This window comes from Manis javanica, chromosome 9 (assembly GCF_040802235.1).
Source record: "Manis javanica isolate MJ-LG chromosome 9, MJ_LKY, whole genome shotgun sequence".
Taxonomy (NCBI): Eukaryota; Metazoa; Chordata; class Mammalia; order Pholidota; family Manidae; genus Manis; species Manis javanica.
The window spans coordinates 11,016,197-11,035,360 of record NC_133164.1 but is presented as its reverse complement, the minus strand read 5'-3'; the positions used below and the strand labels follow the sequence as shown (position 1 = coordinate 11,035,360).

General features: G+C 43.4%; 1 long non-coding RNA gene across 1 annotated transcript in view; it reads right to left on the bottom strand.

The window, feature by feature from the left end:
* LOC140843348 (uncharacterized) overlaps positions 1–18,666 on the bottom strand; it is a 33,440-nt gene extending 14,774 nt beyond the window's left edge. Inside the window, exon 1 of the long non-coding RNA XR_012120991.1 lies at positions 18,462–18,666. This is a non-coding gene — a long non-coding RNA (uncharacterized lncRNA). The remainder of the gene's footprint in view (positions 1–18,461) is intronic.
* Between the last annotated feature and the right edge of the window lie 498 nt (positions 18,667–19,164).

The following is a 19,164-nucleotide window of genomic DNA, read 5'->3' as shown; positions in this document are numbered from 1 at the left end:
TTAAGTTTTTACCTTTTATTTGGGCCCTTAAGTTGGTTTCTTATTTGGGGAACAACACTGCAATAAACTCTGTACTACTGAAATATTTGTGTGTCTTTCCAACGATTTCTCCAGTATAAATTACTAGAAGTTGGACTTTTGGTCAAAGGGTTTGAAAACAATTTTAGGCTTTGCCAAATTGCCTTCCAGAAATACTTTTCTCTCCCCAGCAGTTTAGGAAAATAATAAGCCAAATGTACTGAACATGAAAAAAAATCTCCTAAGTGTACAGAGAATACTTAACGTCACTACCATTTTAGAGGACCTGTTTCCAAGATTGCTATGGACACCTGTGATGAAGATGGCCTGTGCAGCACTTTATAGGTGACTGGCCAAGGCTCACCACGCACAGATGGCCAACCACTCACTTGAGGAAGGATCTGCTGCTATATGCCTGCTTCTTATCCTTTCTCCTCCTCTGACATCTGATCTTGCACCAGCCTGCTCCCCTCCACTGGCACTAAGATGCAGCCTATGCAGTACTGGATGATGGCCGGTGCCCAGCACACAGCTGTGTAACACAGTTGCACACACGTGTGTCCTCAGGTGAGGCTCTCATGCTGGCAACCTTGGGACAGTTGCTAAACTAGTCCTTGGGCATTGTTTGCTATGTGAATATATGAGTCAGGTCGAGGATGGGAGGCCACAGGTGGGATGATGAAGGAAGAATCCAGGTGCACCCTTCAGCTCAGGAAGGTGGTTTTAAGTAAGAGGGAGCAGGATACGCTGAGCTGGAAAGGGTGCACGTAAGCAAGGCTGGGTACTTGATCTCTTTGGCCTCTTGTGACACAATCATCTTCCTGGTTGCTGTGAAGAGGACAGGACTGCCTGTCCTTGTGCCATTTGTATTTCACCAAATCAAAGATGCCAACTATTGTGAGAAACCACACAGGCTAGTAAGAAAGAAAAACACTACAAATAAACTGTGACTTCAGGCTTTCTTATCATTGGCTATCGGAGACAGCCTGGTTTTAGAGATGATTAAATGGGAAAATGTGTGACTTAGAATAGGCAAGGGATGGTTCACCGTGTCTCACTAGGTGATCTCTGTGACCTTTCGGCTCAAATGGGGCAGGGGGCAGGGGAAGGAGACAGGCACTGGCAGGCGAGAAGCCTCTGAGCCAAAGTCACGACAAGAGGATGGGAGCAGGAAGAACGGGGTAGTTTTTAGTACGTCACACGTGTACAAATGTGCCTGAGCTGCATAAACACAAGCTGTGTTTCCCAGTGACTCACCTCCACAAAGCTGTGTGCTCGGGGGAGTTAAACTGCCCTAAAAAGCCTCTAACCTTTTAAAAAGTGTTATATATCTTTTTCAGGGTGACCTGAGGAAATACAGATTTTACACCCCAGTGCATTAAAAAATACCCTGAGAAGGATTAGTTATTTTCTTCAGAAATATTTACCGAGTAGCCACTGTGTGAGTCATACTAAAAATGAGAAGCCCTTCCTCTCGTAGAGCTCCGTCTGGTGGGACAGGCTGTGTACACGAACCAGTGACCTTTTTTGTTCAGAGTGGCACGTGAAGAAGAGGACGTTGTGTGGTGTGTCACAGATCACACGGGATCCCAGGAGCCTGAGCCCCAGAAACCATTCTGCCCCTTACTGGCTTTGTGATCTCCGACACCAGCTTTGCGGGGCTCTCTGTGTTTGTTTCCTCATCTGTTAAGTGGGGCTTAAAATAGTACTTATGCCTTAGAATTATTGTGAGCAATCGATGCATTAATGAAGGCCTGCATGGTTTGAGTACTTAATAAATGTTCATTATTACAAGTCAGAAGGTACTATCTGAAGTTTTTTTTTAAATATTAAAACCCAGAAGAGCATAAGACAGTACCCATGCTTTCCACCATGCCTATTCCCCAGCTACTCACTTCTCCTCCCAATAGCCAAACTGTCTTCAATTAGAGGTAATGTAGGTACAAACTAGCAAATGGAAGCACATGTATAAAAGACAGCATGTTATACACACTGATCTGCACCTTGGATTTTAAAAATTTATCTTAGGAATCTTAGATATCTTTCCAAATCGGCATACACAGAGGTTTTTAGTCTTTTTTTTTATAGTGGTGATTTTTTTTCCCTGCTGTATGGGTGTATCATAAATTACCTTAGTCTCCTTTTAAAAGGTGTCTTTTAAAAAATAATGAAAGAGGTTATTTAAAACTAGAAGAATTTTTGCTCTTTTATCCTCTTTTGAATTTTAATATTCAAGAACATTTTGGATACTCTAAGTATACGGCAATAAATTTTTAAAAATATTTGAAATGGACATTTTCGGAAAAACAGAAATGAAATATGAGACTCAGGATAAAACCCAGAATTCAGAGTTGCTACCATATATTTTTTTAAATGTCTAATTCTCAACAAAAAAAGCATGAAACAGGTAAAGAAACAGGAAAGCGTGACCTCATACATCAGAGAACACAGTCAATAGAAAGTAACTCTGAATGGGCCCAGATATTGGATTTTGTAGAAAAATACTTCACAGCTGTTACAATTGTATCCAAAGAATGAAAGGAAACTATGTTTAGAGAATTAAAGGAAAACATGTGGAGAGTGACTTAACAAATAGGAAAGTAACAAAGAAGTTGAAACTATACAAAGGAACCATGTGGAAATTCTGTAGTTGAAAAGAACAATAAGCAAAATGAAAAATTCACTAGATGAGCTCAACAGTAGATGTGAGATGGCTGTATCTAGAAAAATTGTTCTTCAAAAATAAAGGCATAAAAAAATCCCCAGTTAAATAAAGACTGAGATACTGCACTGATGGTAGACCTGCTACAAGCAATATCAGCTGAAAGGAAATGACACCAAATGGTTACTTGAAAGGATGAAGAATACAGGAAATGGTCAATTTGTGGGTAAATGTAAGACCACGCAAATAGATTTAATTTTTGAATCCTAATTTCTTTAAAAAAACATAAAATTATGTTAATCAATAATTATTAAATTGTATTGTTGGTTTTATAACATGCAGATATAATACACATGACAGTAATATGGAGCCAATATATTTTTGAAGTAATATATTGCAAAAAGGAACAGAGAAAATGGAACTCCTTTTGAGCAAAGTTGCTCTATTTTGCCAGTGTTGTCAGTTTTAACCTAAACAGATGGTGCTTATTTTAATTCCTAGAGCAACTCTCAGAAAACAACTTAAAATGTGTAGTTGAAAATGAACATAGGAATTAAAATAGTATGCTAAAAAATATTTGTTTAATGTAAAAGAAAGCAATGAAGGATGGAAAGAGGAACAAAAAAACATGAGATATACAGAAAACAAAGAGCAAAATGGCAGATGGAAATCCAACCATATCAGTTATCACATTAATAGGAACTGGCTGCATACTCCCTCAAAGGCCAGAGGTTGTCAGGTTGAATTAAAAAGCAAGACCCTGCTGTATGTTGTCTATAAGAGACACATTTTAGATTAAAATCACAAATAGGTTCAAAGAAAAAGAATGGAAAGATATATGCCTTGGAAAATGGAAAAAAGTAAGAAAGTTGTAGTGGCTATATAAATACCAGACAAAATTAACTTTATGACAAAAAATGTTACTAGGAACACAGAAGGACATTTCACTATGATAAAAGGGTCAATATATTAGAAACATTAGTAATTATAGAGGTATACACATGTAATAAGAGAGTTTCAAAATATATGGAGGAAAATTAACAAAACTGAATAAGAAATATAGAATTCAACAATTATTGTTCAAGAGTTCAGTGGCCCGCTCTCAATCATTTGTAGAAGAAGAAAGTAAGTTAAAGATATGAAAGATTTGAACAACACTATCAACCAACTGGACCTAACTGACATCTGAATTGCATTCCACCTAACAAAAGCAGATTAATTATTTTCCAGAGCACATGGAAACACAGCATACTAAAATTTATGGGATGCAGCTAAAGCATTTCTTATAGGGACTGTAATGTCTTTGGCTTATTTATTAAGACTAAGCCATTCCACAAAATGACTTGAGAAAAATGATTTAAATGTCATGACAGATCAAGCCCACAGTCTTTACAGTCCATCCCCTATTCTGCCACTCAAGTTATTTTTCAGAACTCAGAGCTGGTCATGTCTTCCTCTTCCACACCCACCACCAAACCAAAACCATCTGGGCATCTCACTGGCCACAGGATAAATTGTAAACTCCAGTGTGGCACGTAAGATCCTTCAGACTCCGGTGCCAGCTTTGCTTCCAGCACTGGCTCCTGTCATCTCAGACTCCATGTGTGCAGTTCCCCTCACATAAACAAGTTTTCTAGATCCTTATAATGGCACAACCTGCTCCCTCTGCTTGAAAGATCCTCCCTTACTTTGAAATGTCTTTGTTACCTTGGGGTGACTCCCCTCTGATGCTGTGTACACTGTTCTTGTTCAGACACTGATAACATGACACTGTTATGAGGGGGTCCCCAAAACATGCCCCAGTGGGAGGCCCATGGTGGGGGGTCAGAATGGGTCAGCATGGCAAGTAAGAGGACTTAGGGAGATTTCAGCTGTGACCATGTGGCCAACTCATGGCTGCTCTCGTGTGAGCGGTTCAGCTTCACAGTGAACCAGGTGGCTTGCTTCTCTTAGTTTCTTGATTTGCTTTGCAGGAAAGTAATAAGAAGAGAAAACTGCTAGAATGGAATGGATTATCAGGGGTGGTTCCTCTGGCCTTCATCACAGCATCGTGCTTCCCCAAATTACCCAAAAAGGTGGAAACTTGCCAGGTTAGTTACCATTCATTAAGGTCAAAGCTGCCCAGGCAACTGCGTGCCCCTCACATAGAATGACTTACAGCAAAAGGAGCTCATATCCAAACTCACAAATTCAATGTCTGGCAGCCCATATTCCTGCCAAAGTTTTACAGCGTTACCCATAATTCATGCAAGACCATGTAACAGAAAATGACACATAGTGCTGTGTGCTGAGATGGTAAGTCCAGATGGTTTGGTGGCTGATTAGAAGGGTGCTTAGCACAGACTCATGAGCCAGGAGATTCTGCTCAGGAGAAATAACATTCACACAGAGCCCGAGGGGAAAGGCAGCCAGTGCACGGGGGTAAAGGGGCAGGAGGCAGAAAGGTTGGTATGGGCAACGACCTGGAGGAGAGAGCGAGCACGGGGCCTGGAGCTGCCCCTGGATCCGTGAAGCGGCAGGGAAGATGTGGGGTGGGGTCAGGGGGGGCCATAAGGATGGGCATGAGGAGGTGTGAAAGCCAAAAGCAGAATAAGGATTTTACAAAGTGCCTTAAAGTTGTTATAAGAGAGCCAGCTTGTCTAAAAAATCAAGACACAGCATGGGCGTATTCACATCTTAGAGAGAACACTGTGGCAGCTGTTTAGAGAATGAGCTGGAGAGAGACAGCGTGGGGGTAGATAGGTCAGGAAACAACTGCAATATTTCAAGAGAGTGATGATGAACCTCGAAACAAAGGTAGTGTTCATGGAGAGACAAGGAAGAAGAGATTTTGAAACACAATGGAGATAGAACAGAAAAGATGTGATTGGATGTTCAAGGACAGGAAAAACGCGGAGCCAAGGATGGCTCCCAGCCCTTGGGTGGCATCTCTTCTTCCTGCAAAAACAGGTGGAACAGTCTGGAAGGCAGGAGACTGGTCTTGATGAATCCTTGTTTCACGACTCCTGATCATACTGATTTGGATGCTTTGGGCCATGGGTAGCACAAGATGTGGACTAAAACTGGCTTAAACAATGAGGGAATCTATTTTCTCAGATCAAAAGGAGTCCAAGGAGAGAGGCTGGTTCGCAGAGCTCGGACTTGCTTCTCTGCACCTCTAGGCTCGGCAGTCACTGCGGGTGGTGTCCCCTTAGTCTGTGACCAAGGCAACAGCAACACTCCCAGGAGGCACAGAAGAGGCTGTTTGGAATCTCCCAGAAACGCTTTCCTCAGGTCTTCCTGGCTGCAATTGGGCCATGTGCCCATTCTTGAAGTTCTCAGTGGCCAGAAGCCTGGGGTTGGGATGAGTAGCATACGTTAATCATGCCCACTGCATAGCAGAAGGGAGATGCTTGAGCAGCCAGAATCCCACTGGCAAGTGTGGAGGGGAGATGCCTTGCCAGGCAAGCCCTTCTGTCACCCCATAACTTCCCCAGGCCAGAACAACCCCGTCTCTGTGTCCTTGACACCATGGGTCTCCACCTCACCATCAATGCATCACCTGCTTGTATTATTCCTTCTTCGCGCTCTTTTCCCCTCTGATTTCATCTCCTCGTGGGGATTGTGAATGTTATGAGGGCATGAGTGAGGCTTCAGCCACCTCCCCCACTGTGCACAGATCCACATTACTACCTGACTGGCTGAAACAAAGAAAGATGTCCCCTGTTACCACCATTAACTCCTTGCCAACAGCACCAGGACAGCTAGCACTTACTACCTGTAAGACAAACACTGCTTCACATACATAACAACACTGTAAGTTCCATTAAGGCCAAGGACCTTCATCAGTTTGGGGCCGTGATGTATCCCAAAGGCCTAGTACAATGGCTAGCACATAGAAGGGGCTCAAGGAATATTCCGTGAATGACTGTGTCATCTCATTTACCCTTCACAGGAAACCTGGCAAATGGACACTATTGTCATCCTCTGTTTACTGAGGCAGAGATGAGTTAGCGGCTGCAAGTCCCCCTGTCAGCCAGAATCGAGCCCAGGCCCTTGACTGGAGAGCCCAATTGCTCGCCACTGTGCAATCCAGCCTCTCAAGGACGTTGGCCACAGCTTTGTTTCTCATGGGGTGGGGATGGGGTGGGGAAGGAGGCACGTTGGAGACCTTGATGGAAAGTTGAGGAAGAGTTATTCTTGGCAGCTGGGAGTTTCAAAGTCTTGGCCAACAGGCTCGAGAGCAGGGTGCTGGGAGGAGGGTGGTGGTCATGTTTGGAGGCAGACCTTGGGTGAGTCAGGTCTATGCTGGAGTGAACCGCACCGACGGGATCTGCACTGGGACTGGATGGTGATGCGTCACGCAGATCTGCCCTTACTGAACTGCCCTGCCCTAGGCTGCCCTGGGTTTTTTGATACACAGGGTCTACTGGAAGCTTGTTGTTGAGATGGCTCTCCTTGGGGACCCTAAAGAGAACTTCATGTCCTACCTCAGTTTTAGGACCAAGACATGTTTTCCTTCATCAGTCTGTTTCACTCATTATTGAAAATCAAGTTTCTTTTCCCACTGGCAACTAAAAAGCAAACGTGTACACTTCCTGTGGATGAATGTCCAGGTCCTTCTTTTGGTTACATGTGTCTTTGTCCTAGCCTCACTCTTGTTTTAATTTTATGTTCATGGTCTGGCTTTGTTTTCTCCTGTCCAGCTTATGATCTCCTGAAATTATTTATGGGATGATGTGAAATACAAACAAATTGGTTAAACATATTAAGGGCTTACTATTAATAAGGAAAGGCCTCTCTTCTCCTGCCTAACTCCTCCAGCAGCCCATGAGCCGCTGGTGCTTGAACTGGCTCAGGGAACCCTGGCCTGAGGGACTTGGAATTTGGTCCTGACTCTGCCAGCACATCGTTGTACCCTTTGAGCCTCCGTTTCCTGTCTTGTAGCTCTCCGTGAAGTGGTGAAGAACAAGATAAGCACAGAACACTTGGGTCAGGTGCTTTATCAGCAGAGTAACAGGCATAATAGTGGTGACAATTCTCTTACGGAAATCGAGTGCCAGCCCTTGGGATTCTGCTTACGGATGTTCAAAGAAGGGCAATCGAGCATAGGCACGCAGCTCAGGGGTCAGGACCAAATCCTTGCTAGTCCTGGAGCTCTTGGTCAGCCCTGGAGATCATCATTCTGGAAGAGGTACATTGTGGGTGCAGGGGGAGAAAGTAAAGGCTTCAAGCTGATGACCTTCAGCAATTCTGAGGCCTGGGAGGGCACTGGTGGGAGCTGCCCAACTCTGCCATCTCACTGCTCTCTGCGGCCACCCTCTGGGGGTAAAGACCACTGTGAGCCTTGTACTTCAGGGAACTTCCTCTGGACTTCAAATTGTGGGTCCTGAATGTCTGGTGGAGGCGGCCTTGCTTCCTCCCACCCTCCCTCCCTTTCTTCTTTCCACCTCGCCTCCCTCCTCCTCCCTCCTTCTCTTTCTCTCTCTCTGCTGCTCTTGATTCCATTAATCCAAACAGTAGAGTATTTACTAGTTGCCAGGCACTGCGCTCAGCACAGAGAGAAATCCAGCCAGAAGGAGACTTGTGTGTGCTCCTGTGAGGCTCACTCTCTAGGCAGGTCATTCTGGCACTCGGGAAGTAACTGGGGTCAGGGTGAGTGCAGGGCCTCAAAGCTGCACCCTCTGTAACTGACCGGCAGGTGCTCCAAATGAGAGCCTCAGGGGAGCTCCGAAACCCTGGAACATGCTACCAAAGGGTTTATGTTATCTTCCTATCTTGAGACTAAAAAATCAAAATGATTTTTGAAAATTTTTACAAATTACAAAGAATATATATGGAATTTCATTAGGTAAATCATTCCTCAAAATAAATATCTTGAAGATATTAAAAGAGCTGGCCAAATATTTGGACAGAGCTTCTGCTGAGCTCTCATTTCACCGGGAGATTTGACTTTGTTCTTGGCTTTGGGTTGGAGACTGGGGATTGCTCAGGGCAGGGATTCTCAAACGTTAGTGGGCAATGAAGCACCTGGACCCTTGCTGAAACACAGACCCTGACTCAGCAGGTTTGGGGGGAGGGCCACGAGCCTCTGTCTCACAGTCCATGTGCTCATCGCTGGAGGCTGCTGGTCTGCAGGCACATCATGACCAACCAGCAAGTAGATCGAAGCCTCTCAACTGCAGCACTACTGCCATTCTGGGCCAGGTGACTGTCCCGTGCTCTTAGCAGCATCCCTGGCGTCTACCCACTAGGTGCCAGTAGCATCCCCTTCTCCCATTGTGACAACTGAACAATGTCTGCGCACATTGCCAAATATCCCCTGGGGGCCAAAATCGTTTCTAGTTGAGAACCAATCAATTAAGACTTTCAAAGATCCTCCCAAATCCAAGTTTCTGTGATTGAAAGCCCATAGCAAAACTTCTTAGCCTGCAAACACACATGCCATTAGGAACGATGATCCCCCAGCTGGTCTCTAAATGTCCTTTTAAAGATATAAAGTCGCAAGTCCACCTGTCTTTACAACAGCCACAGTCTTTACAGCAGCAGGAATCCCCCCACTCCCAGCAAAGACTGGGGACAGTGGCATTTGCACCCTTAAAGGGACCCTGGTGTTTGGCATAACTGCAGGGGGTGACAGGCAAGGGACGCCAGTTCTGGAGGATTGGTGCTCCACAAGGAGGATGACAGGGAGCCCTCCTGGTGGCACAAGTGCTTCTTCTTCCAGCTCAGCAACGGAGCCTTCCCAGAGAGGCAAGAGGGCAGTTCATCTACATCCCCTTTCTTTACAAGGGGATTTTGCTCCCCATTATCCATGGGTCCCAGGTGTGTGAAGGCTTTAAAAGGGGTTGCACAGCGGGGCGGTGGTAGAGGTCGGTCCAACACTAATTGGACAGGCTGTGCCCAGCACGGAGGAATCTGTGGGACTGGAAGCCACCAAGCATGGGCAGAGGGGTCAGTCTGTGAAGGGCCACCACATACATGGATGCTCGTTGATACGAACACATGCTGTCAGCTTCTATTGCTCTGGAAGAACTACGTGCTTCACAAGCAACAAGGCCAAGTCTTTGGGTGGAAAGTTACATGTACAACCACTGGAGAACTCTCCAGAGGGAGCGCTCAGTGGGAACAGCATTCTGCCCTTGTCCAAGAAGGGGGCGTGTACACCTACCTGCCTGTGTGCATGTGTGTGTCTCTGTGTGTGTGCATCCTGTTTTGAAAATGGAAGGATAATCCAAACACTTAACACTGACTTTTTTTTTTTAAGTAGTAGTAAAGAATAGAAGGGGCAGGCATCGAAGCCAGACTTCTTTACTGCACCTTTTTTCTTACATGTTTGACCTTGGAACTATGTGAATTTAAAAAAAAAAAAAACAGGCTTTATTTTTAGAGTAGTTTTAGGCTTACAGCAAAGTGGATGGAAAGTACAGAGAGTTCTCCTGTACTTCCTGCCCTCATGCAGGCACGGCCTCCCCTCTATGGACCTCCTGCACCATGGTGGGAAATCTGCCACACTCCATGAACCAGCGCTGACATGTCGTTAGCATCCCAAGTCCGTACTTCACCCGAGGCTCACTCTTGGTGGTGTGTGTTCTCTGGGTTTTGACAAATGTACACTGACGTGCACCCACCACTCTAGGATCATACGCAATAGTTTCACTGCCCTAAAAATCCCGTCTTCTGCCTACTCATCCCTGCCTCTCTCCTAGACCCTGGCAACCACTGATCTTTGTCTCCGCAGACCTGCTTTTTCCAGAATGTCATTAGGTTGGGATCACACAGCTGATAGCCTTTTCGGTTTGGTTTCTTTCACTTATCAATATGCATTTTAGTTTCTTCCAGGCCTTTTTGTGCTGCATATTTTACCAAGTCATAAACAAGATAAAATTTGAAAGAACAATCTTTACAAATTGAAAACAAAATGATGCGGAGGAACGTAACTACTCCAAGTAACCTTAAAGCACAGTACTCTGACTGGATATCCTAGATGGATAAATCCTCAAAACAAAATAACTGCAAAAATCCCTGTTTCAGATAGTTTTCAACACTTGGTACTATTCAGTTTTTTTTATTAAGGCATTATTGATATAGACTCATATGAAGGTTTCACATGAAAAACAATGTGGTTACTACAGTCACCCATATTATTGTGTCCCCCTCATACCACTGCAGTCACTGTCCATCAGTGTAGTAAGATGCCACAGTGTCACTATTTGCCTTCTCTGTGCTACACTGTCTTCCCCATGACCCCCCCACACCATGTGTGCCAATCATAATGCCCCTCAATCCCCTTTTCCCTTCCTCCCCTACCCCTCCCCTTTGGTAACCGCTAGTCCCCTCTTGGAGTCTGTGAGTCTGCTGCTATTTTGTTCCTTCAGTTTTGCTTTGTTGTTAAACTCCACACATGAGAAAAATCATTTGGTACTTGTCTTTCTCTGCCTGGCTTATTTCACTGAGCATTATATCCTCCAGCTTCATCCATGTTGTTGCAATTGGTAGGATTTGTTTCTTTCTTATGGCTGAATAGTATTCCATTGTGTATATGTACCACATCTTCTTTATCCATTCATCTACTGATGGACACTTAGGTTGCTTCCATATCTCGGCTATTGTAAATAGTGCTGTAATAAACATAAGGGTGTATATGACTTTTTGAAACTGAGAAATTATATTCTTTGGGTAAATTCCTAGGAGTGGAATTCCTGGGTTAAACGGTATTTCTACTTTTAGTTTTTTGAGTTTTGGATGAACTAGCTTACATTCCACCCAGCAGTGTAGGAGGGTTCCCCTTTCTCCACATCCTTGCCAGCATTTGTTGTTCTTAGTCTTTTCGATACTGGCCATCCTAACTGGTGTGAGGTGATATCTCGTTGTGGTTTTTATTTGCATTTTCCTGATAATTAGTGATGTGGAGCATCTTTTCATGTGCCTGTTGGCCATGTGAATTTCTTCTTTGGAGAAGTGTCTGTTCATATCCTCCATCCATTTTTATAATAGGGTTATTTGCTTTTTGTGTGTTGAGGCATGTGAGTTTTTTATATATTTTGGATGTTAACCCTTGTTGGATATGTCATTTACAAATATATTCTCCCATACTGTAGGATGCCTTTTTGTTCTGTTGATGGTGCCCTTTGCTGTACAGAAGCTTTTTAGTTTGATGTAGTCCCATGTGTTCATTTTTGCTTTTGTTTTCTTTGCCTGAGGAGATGCATTCAGGAAAAAGCTGCTCATGTTTATATTCAGGAGATTTTTGCCTATGTTGTCTTCTAAGAGTTTTATAGTTTCATGACTTACATTCAGGTCTTTGATCCATTTCCAGTTTACTTTTGTGTATGGGGTTAGACAATGATCGAGTTTCATTCTCTTACATGTAGTTATCCAGTATTGTTAACACCAGCTGTTGAAGAGGCTGTCCTTTCCCCATTGTATGTCCGTGGCTCCTTTATCACATATTAATTGACCATATATTCTTGGGTTAATATCTTGACTCTCTATTCTGTTCCACTGGTCTATGGGTCTGTTTTTGTGCCAGTACCAAATTGTCTTGATTACTGTGGCTTTGTAGTAGAGCTTGAAGTCAGGGAGTGTAATCCCCCCTGCTTTATTCTTCCTTCTCAGGACTGCTTTGGCTATTCGGGGTCTTTTGTGGTTTCATATGAATTTTAAACTATTTGCTCTAGTTCGTTGAAGAATGCTGTTGGTATTTTGATAGGGATTGCATTGAATCTGTAGATTGCTGTAGGCAGATGATAATATTAATTTTGACAATATTAATTCTTCCTATCCATGAGCATGGGATGTGTTTCCATTTTTTGGTATCTTCTTCAATTTCTCTCATGAGTCTCTTATAGTTTTCAAGTATAGATCTTTCACTTCCTTGGTTAGGTTTATTCCTAGGTATTTTATTATTTTTGATGCAATTGTGAATGGAATTGTTTTCCTGATTTCTCCTTCTGCTAGTTCATCATTAGTGTATAAGAATGCAATAGATTTCTGTGTATTAATTTTGTATCCTGCAACTCTGGTGAATTCAGATATTAGATCTAGTAGTTTTGGAGTGGATTCTTTAGGGCTTTTTATGTACAATTTCATATTGTGAAAGTTTAACTTCTTCCTTACCAATCTGGATGCCTTTTATTTCTTTGTGTTTTCTGATTGCCATGGCGAGAACCTCCAGAACTATGTTGAATAAAAGTGGACAGAGTGGGCATTGAAGGAAAGGCTTTCCCAATATTGAAGGAAAGGCTTTCAGCTTCTCACTGTTAAGTATGATGTTGGCTGTGGGTGTGTCATATATGGCCTTTATTATGTTGAGGTACTTGCCCTCTATACCCATTTTGTTGACAGTTCTTATCATGAATCGATGCTGAATTTTGTCAAATGCTTTTTCAGCATCTATGGAGATGATTATATGGTTTTTGTCCTTCTTTTTGTTGATGTGGTGGATGATGTTGATGGATATTCTAATATTGTACCATCCTTGCATCCCTGGAATAAATCCTGCTTGATCATGGTGGATGATCTTTTTGATATATTTTTGAATTCGGTTTGCTAATATTTTGTTGAGTATTTTTGCATCTATGTTCATCAGGGTTATTGGTCTGTAATTTTCTTTTTTTGTGTTGTCTTTGCCTGGTTTTTGTATTAGAGTGATGCTGGACTTATAAAATGAGTTTGGAAATATTTCCTCCTCTTCTACTTTTTGTAAAACTTTAAGGAGAATGGAATTCACTAAATGTTTGATAAAATTCAGCGGTGAAGCTATCTGGTTCAGGGATTTTGTTCTTAGGTAGATTTTTTGATTACCAGTTCAATTTTGTTGCTAGAAATTGGTCTGTTCAGATTTTCTGTTTCTTTCTGGGTCAGCCTTGGAAGGTTGTGTTTTTCTAGAAAGTTTTCCATTTCTTCTAGGTTATCCAGTTTGTTAGCATATAATTTTTCATAGTATTCTCTCATAATTCTTTGTATTTCTGTGGTGTCTGTAGTGGTTTTTCCTTTCTCGTTTCTGATTCTGCTTATGTGTGTAGACTCTCTTTTTTTTCTTGATAAGTCTAGCTAGGAGTTTATCTGTTCTGTTTATTTTCTTGAAGAATCAGCTCCTCCTTTCATTGACTCTTTCCATTGTTTTATTCTTCTCAATTTTATTTATTTCTGCTCTAATCTTTATTATGTCCCTCCTTCTACTGACTTTGGGCCTCATTTGTTCTTCTTTTTCTAGTTTCATTAATTATGAGTTTAGATTGTTCATATGGGATTGTTCTTCTTTTCTTAGGTAGGCCTATATTGCAATATACTTTCCTCTTAGCACAGCCTTGGCTGCGTCCCACAGATTTTGTGATGTTGAATTATTGTTGTCATTTGTCCCCATTTATTGCTTGATCTCTGTTTTTATTTGGTCATTGATCCATTGGTTATTTAGGAGAATGTTGTTAAGCCTCCATGTATTTGTGGGCTTTTTAATTTTCTTTGCATAATTTATTTCTAGTTTTATACCTTTATAGTCCAAGAAGCTGGTTAGTACAATTTCCATCTTTTTAATTTACTGAGGCTCTTTTTGTGACCCAGTATATAATCTATTCTTGAAAATGTTCCAAGTGCACTTGAGAAGAATTTGTATCTTGCTGCTTTTGGGTGGACAGTTCTCTAAATGTCTGTTAGGTCCATCTGTTCTAGTGTGTTGTTCAGTGTCTCTGTCTCCTTACTTATTTTCTGTCTGGTTGATCTGTCCTTTGGAGTGCGTGGTGTGTTGAAGTCTTCTAGAATGAATGCATTGCATTCTATTTCTACTTTTAATTCTGTTAAGATTTGTTTCACATATGTAGGTGATCCTGTGTTGGGCGCACAGATATTTATAATGGTTATATCTTCTTGTTGGACTGACCCCCTTATCATTATGTAATGTCCTTCTTTGTCTCTTGTGACTTTGTTTTAAAGTCTATTTTGTCTGATATAAGTACTGCAACACCTGCTTTTCTTCTCCCTATTAGTTGCATGAAATATCTTTTTTCCATCCCTTCACTTTTAGTCTGTGTATGTCTTTGGGTTTGAAGTGAGTCTCTTGTAGGCTGCATATAGTTGGGTCTTGTTTTTTATCCATTCAGACTCTATGTCTTTTGATTGGTGCATTCAGTCCATTTAAATTTAGGGTGATTATCAATAGGTATATACTTATTGCCATTGCAGGTGTTAGATTTGTGGTTACCAAAGGTTCAAGGGTAACTTCCTTACTGTCTAAGAGTCTAACTTAAGTCACTTAGTATGCTGTTACAAACATAATCTAAAGATTCTTTTTTTCCCCTCCTTTTCTTCCTCCTCCATTCTTTACATATTAGGTATCATATTCTGTATTCTTTGTCTATCCCTTTATATTACCTCTGGTGACAGCTATTTAACCTTAGGAACACTTCTATCTATAGTAGTCTCTCCAAAATACACTGTAGAGTTGATTTGTGGGAGGTAAATTCCCTCAGCTTTTGCTTATCTGGAAATTGTTTAATCCCTCCTTCAAATTTAAATGATAATCTTGCCTGGTAGGGTATCCTTGGTTTGAGGCCCTTCTGCTTCATTGCATTAAATATATCAAGCCACTCCCTTCTGGCTTGTAAGGTTTCTGCTGAGAAGTCTGATGATAGCCTGATGGGTTTTCTTTTGCATGTGATCTTATTTCTCTCTCTGGCTGTTTTTAATAGTCTGTCCTTATCCTTGATCTTTGCCATTTTAATTATTATATGTCTTGGTGTTGTCCTCCTTGGGTCCCTTGTGTTGGGAGATCTGTGCACTATCCTGGCCTGACAGACTATCTCCTTCCCCAGATTGGGGGATTTGTCCACAATTACTTCTGGAAAGACACTTTCTGTCCCCTTTTCTCTCTCTCTTCTTCTTCTGATACCCCTATAATACAAATATTGTTCCATTTGGATTGGTCATACAGTTCTCTCAGTATTGTTTCATTCCTAGAGATCCTTTTTTCTCTCTGTGCCTCAGCTTCTCTATTTCTATATTCTGTATTCCTCTTCTCTAATTTCTATTCCATTTACCGTCTCCTCCACGTTATCTAATCTGCTTTTAAAACCCTCCATTGTGTTCCTCAATGATTGGATCTCTGTCCTAAATTCATTCTTGAGCTCTTGAATATTTTTCTGTACCACCAGGAGCATGTTTATGATTTTTATTTTGAAATCTCTTTCAGGAATATTGATTAGTTCATTCTCACTCAACCCTTTTTCTGGTGTTGTTGAGATTTTGCTTTGAACCAGGTTCCTTTGACGTTTCATATTTGTATGTGGTGCCCTCTAGTGCCCAGCATCTCTACTCTCTGGAGCCGCTCAGCCCCTGGAGTGATCTTGGGGGTTGCAGGGGAGTGGTGCTGGTGCCTGAGGGGAGGAAGGAGCTGTTTCCTGCTTCCCGACTGCTATGTCTGTCTCCACTGCCAGAACCAGTGGGCTGAACACACAGGTGTAAGCCTCTATGCTTTGCATTTGTAGCTGCTGTAGGCAGGGCTTCCCTCTGGCTGGCCTGAGGCCAGGGCACGGTTTGCTGGTTTGTGAGGCAGGTGGGGGTTGGCCGGAAGGAAGGTGCAGTAGGCTGCGTATCATGGAGGGGGTCCTTGGAGCTGTGTAGCCAGCCAGGGGGATGGAGCACCTGAAGATCCTGAAAGTTCCCAAATTGCTGGGCACAGTGCACCTGGACAATTCTGTCTAACTGTCCTTTCTCCTGAGCGGTAAGCTCTGTGCAATCCCTGCCCCTTTAGCAGCCCTCTTTCTTTTAGGAAGTCTCTCAGATCGCCCACCCAGAATAGCCAGATATGGATCCCTGTTTTCCACAAGCAGCTGGAATCTCAGTCTCTCCAGGTATTCCACTTGTCTTAGCTCTCCAACCCCACTAATCACCAGAGCATCATGCAGTGTAGGTTTGTGCTCCCAGAGCAGATCCCCAGGGCCAGGTGTTCAGCAGTCCCAGGCCTCCACTCCCTCCCTGCTCTGTTTCTCTTCCTCCTGCCACTGGGGTTGGGGAAGGGCTTGGGTCCCGCCAGGTCACAGCTTTGGTACATCACACTGCTCTGTGAGGTCTGTTCTTTTCTCCGGGTGTATGCAGTCTGGCACAGCCTTCTTTCCTGTTGCTCTTTCAGGATTAGTTGTGTTAATTATATTTTTGTATTATATGTGGTTTTAGGAGGAGGTCTCTGTATTGTCTCTCATGCCACCATCTTTAATCTCTGGAAGTGTTTTACAGATGTGTATTTCCTAGCATTTCCACCATAAAGGCCTGGAACCCATGACCAAACCAGAGCAAGGATCATCCCCAGTGTCCAGACTGTAGTTTGAAAATTTCCAACTAAAAAAACCCCATGGATATTTAGAGAATGGGCTGGCTCCACATCTGGCCAGGAAATATAAGTTGAGTGTGGGATATCTCATGATACCAAATAGCAAGGAAGTTATCAAAGACTTTGAGTGTCAGACAACAAGTCTCAGGAGCAGCCTGAAGAAACTTCCATGGGCCAAGATGACACCATCTGAACATCAATAAGAATAATGACCACAATGCAACACACATGTTTAAATCCATGCATTCATAATGGCACTAAAAAGAAAAAATGAATTGGTCTCTGGACGACAATGCTAAGTGAACTAAGTCATTATTCTGAATACTGGAAATTAAAGGAAAAAGGGTCAGTATTCAACCTGCTTTTCCTATATGAACTGTACCAAGGCCTAACCATGTGGTAGTGAGGTGCTGTTTATCTAATTAGAAGTATTCCAGTGAGTAAATGAAGATGGAACATTACTATTTTTCAACCTCTAACCAATTAATGGAATTGAGTATCATAACAGCCTACAAGATATTATCTGCCTCTTGGTGGAAGAATATACTACCACCTATAAAACAGTCTTTCAAAACAAAAATCCAAATCTAGAACTGGTCAAGCCTCTAGATCCAATTACCCATCAACAGGCAATCGAAGGAGAGAAGGACAGGTTATGGGAGCCCGGTGCACAGCTTCCCACACCAGCTCTGCCAGCCCCGCTGAGTGACCTCACACCAACTCGCCATCCGTTCCTCCTCTCAGTTCCCTCGTTTGTGAGCGGGGCTGACAGCACCACTTCAGGGGTCATGGGGCGGGTAAAACAAGTTCTATTTGTACAGCACTAGAGCCTTAAATGCCCCACAGTGTTCCCCTCGTGATCTGTCACTATTTCTTCCGCTCCAGCTCATGCTGGATGAATGAATAAGCAGAGAGCAGTATGTGTGTGTTGCCTCTGCTTGGGGTGGGGGTTGAGGTCCATGCCCCAGAGGAGGAGAGAATCAGCACCCATATCATGGGAGACTGGGGCACAACGAGGGCTGTGGGGGCCGGGCAGCCCAGGACAAAGTCATTTCATGTGCGAAGGTGTAGAATTGTGCAAGATCAGGGCCAGTGGAAGCACAGTGAGGAGCCCACTGGGCCACAGTGGAGACCAAGAGGAATTCCATGGGTTCCCAGGATGTTTCTAAATTGATCTTCAGAGAACTGCAGAGACAGGATGGAAAGGGACCTTTCCTAAGAGCCTACTAGATGCCAGGTCTGGCTCTCACATCACTGGAGCCTTGCAACAATCCTTTGAGGTTTAAGGGGCCAGAGAGTGTGAGTCAACTGCCCGAAGTCACGTTGCTAGTACACGGCTGAGCTGGTAGCTGAAGCCACAGATCTGTGTGCTTCCAAAGTCCTCTGAAAGTTGATTAGCTTTTACCAGATCCTCCCCAGCTCTGGCAAAGTACAAAACACAGCAATATTTCTAAGACCTCATTTCCTTACACATACCTCAATTTTACATGGTGGTACCATCAACTGGGAGAAAGGCTTCTGGTGATGAGTCCTTTGACGTGGCACATGTTGAATTTCCAGATTTGAACCCATTTCCAGTGAGGCTGTCAAGCAGACAGGTAGAAAGAGGCTAGCGTCTGGAGTAGTCTGTGCTGTAGACATAAATGTGGAAGTCATCAGAGAGATGCTGGAAGTCACCGCATTGTCAGTGCAGACAGATCAGTCGAGACCACAGGGGAATGAGTGGAGGCAAACCAAGAAGTGACGTGTGGAGCCCCGGGGTGTCTGAAAAGCAGCAGGGGAGGCAAGAGCGGGGTGTGGCTTCACAGCCAATGAGGAGGGTGAATCCAGAGGGCCCATGGAATATCCAGTGCTGCTGGTGATCAGGTGACTGGCCACGGCTCTGGGGACATGAAAGGCACAGGAGGACTAGACAAGAGCATCTGTGGCAGAGCAGTGGTAGCCTGTGCCTCAGTCTAGCACAGCTCTGACTTGGCAGAGGAACATGACCATTAGAAGCATCCCCATGGAGCTCATTTTCTGCATGAGGGGAGAGGGCCTGGGGTCAGAGGAGCATGGTCATGGACCAGACAGGCTTAGATCTGTGGGTACTTCCACTGGGCTTAAGGGCCTTTTCCCATTGCACCCACTCTCCTATGCTAGGGCAAACTCTCCTAGAAAGGTACAGCCTTGGGGGTGA